This window comes from Morone saxatilis, unplaced genomic scaffold (genome assembly GCF_004916995.1).
Source record: "Morone saxatilis isolate NCDOM2014 unplaced genomic scaffold, NCSU_SB_2.0 Contig23, whole genome shotgun sequence".
NCBI classification, from domain to species: Eukaryota; Metazoa; Chordata; class Actinopteri; family Moronidae; genus Morone; species Morone saxatilis.
Window position 1 is genome coordinate 220303 of NW_023339796.1, and position 2792 is coordinate 223094.

Here is a 2792-nt window from a genome sequence, read left to right on the forward strand (position 1 = left end):
AGGAGGGTCACTGCGGTTATTGAACACGAGACAATGAACAACTAATACTAATAAATATACAAACCCACTTTTTAAAGATAAAATGTGCATTTAATGATTGTTCAGTGAGTTTAAACAGAAACAAACCCGCTCCCACAACACAAATACAAAATCAGATTTATAAAAACATGATTTGAGAAGCGCGTTCAGTCCACCCGCTCGGTGCTGCTACAGGATACGTGAGATATTGTAATAGTAATAGTTTTGTAATAGTTTTAAGCTTTGGACACTAAACAGGTTCTGTGAAGGTGTCACTCTGGAAACAATCTATAAATAAATGGATCAATGATCAGCAGATGAATCTATAATGAATAAGTTCACATCAATGCACGAATGTGTGACTGCTGGATGTTGAGCAGTTCAACTGAACTGTGTTTAATTAGCATAAAGGAAGAAATCGGACGAGTTGGAAAACTGGGAAAGGAACCTGGAATATTTAAAAAGGATGTAAGTGATCAAAAAGAGGAGCTGGAGTTTATGTTGAAGATAAAAGAGACCCACAGCCCTATGTTAAAATGTTTAACTTTAGGATCCGTTACAGTTTAAATGTTTAACTGGGAACTCAGAAATTCCAACTTCATTGATGTAGATTAGCTAACTAGTATTTTGCTAACATTAGCTAACTTAACATGTGATAGATTAGCCTAGCACGTAGCATATTATTATTATTATTTGTACTTATTTTATTTCATGCTTTAACAGAATGAATTAAAACTCGTCAGTGTCTGAACTTCTTTAATATTCATCCACTGTTTCAATCTGCATCACTTTAACTGTGTGAGGCTTTAACCTTTGACCTCATCATCACAGGGTTTAAAGGGTGTGAAAGTGCTCTTGATGAAGATCCAATCAGAGCTCAACTGTGTGTTAACGAACAAACTTCATTATCTCTGATGTTGTTTCACTTCAGGTCCCTTTTTACTCAGTGTAACACATTCAGCCTCAGTTGGTCCTTTAATCTGAAAAAACTGACCCTTTAAAAACACTTTAGTTTGAAAAACCCTTAATAAAACTATTAACTGAACTTTGATGGTTCATGAATGTGAAATATTAAACATCAATGAGAAGTTTACAGGATCTTTCTCAGACTGAAAGATTTCAGACTTTATTCCAACATTTAAAAACACAAATAATTAGACAAAAAGAAGAGTTTTGTGTAACTTATAATTTATTGATTTAAAGGAACCACTGCTGCCCAGATACTGTCTGTATGGAGGCTTCGTTCTGCCAAGAAGATAAAAAAGTTAATGAAAATAAAAACTTATGAGGAATTAGTATCTTAAATTAAAGTTACTTTAATCTGAATAAATCTCCTGTTGTTTGTTTGAGGTTCATTTATAATCTTATTAATTAATCCATTAACTTCACTGTGTGTGGGGTTTATGGTGGTTACCATGGTGACCGGTGGTCGCTGTAATTAACTGAGCTTTAATTAAACTCTTCAGAGAGTTTTTTTATCTGGACTTTAGTTGGTTGACACGGAAGTGGCCGCAGTGTCCTCTGCGCCGTAGCGCTGCGCAGTAGCGCGCTGGGTGTAGTCTGCAGTCGGTCTCTTCCTGCTGGAGTTGGTGCATGGCGGCGGACACAAAGAGCTGAGGCCGAGCAGAGACCCTCACACAGCGGGACACAGCGGGACACAGCCGGACACAAGCTCTGGACGCGGCCTGGAGCGCAGACGATCCGCCGCTGCTGAATGCTCTCACGGTTCGCTCGGGAATCTGTCGGTAACCGGAGAGTTACCGTAAACTTTGGACAAGTTGAGGAAGAGTTTGTGTCGGAGTTTTCCAGCTCGAGAGTGGGGCACGCAGAGGACTGAAAAAATGCCAGGTTTGATCCGGGCTCTGGTGGCCCTGAGCTGGGTGGCGGTGTGCGTCCGCGCCGCGATGGATGAGTGCGCGGACGAGCGCAACGCGCCGCAGCGCTGCATGCCCGAGTTCGTTAACGCCGCTTTTAACGTCACCGTGGTGGCGACCAACACCTGCGGCTCCCCGCCGGAGGAGTACTGCGTGCAGACCGGCGCCACCGGGGTCACCAAGTCCTGCCACATCTGCGACTCCCGGGACTCCCGGAACCACCACAGCGCCGTGTACCTGACCGACTACAACAACCAGCAGGACACCACCTGGTGGCAGAGCCAGACCATGCTGGCAGGCATCCAGTACCCCAACTCCATCAACCTCACCCTGCACCTCGGTAAGACCCCCGGTTACATCCCCTTCTCTCCGCCGGGCCGAAACCCGCAGTGAAAAGCCCGCAATTTAAGGTTTTCGTGTTTCTTGTTTAAAGCACCTTCATATATGAACACAACCAACTTTATTTTCTACATTTAATGGACCCATTCTTTAATTCGGCTCACATCCTAAACCCTCACACCAAACCTTCTGGAGTAAATTTAACTTTACAGATAAGGTTTTCCTATCAGCCGCTCCGCCGCCACTCGTCTAAATCCACCTCAGCGGGCAGCAACAACCAGCTGTACAAACTGTTATATTTGAAAGAAAACTAGTGTTTACAGTAAAATATGTGCGCCGAATTGAAGACAACATGGTTACAGTTCAAATCAGATCTGCAGTTGTGACTTATGGTGTTGTGTCTCTGCTCTTCATCTTCGTCATCATCATCCAGTCAGAGGAAGAATCAGGGATGAAACTTTGGGAATGAGGAATTTTTGCTGCCAGCAGTGTGTGTGTGTGTGTGTGTGTGTGGGGGGGGACATAGTTTTCATTGTTGGGGGTGGAGTGTGTGTGTGTGTG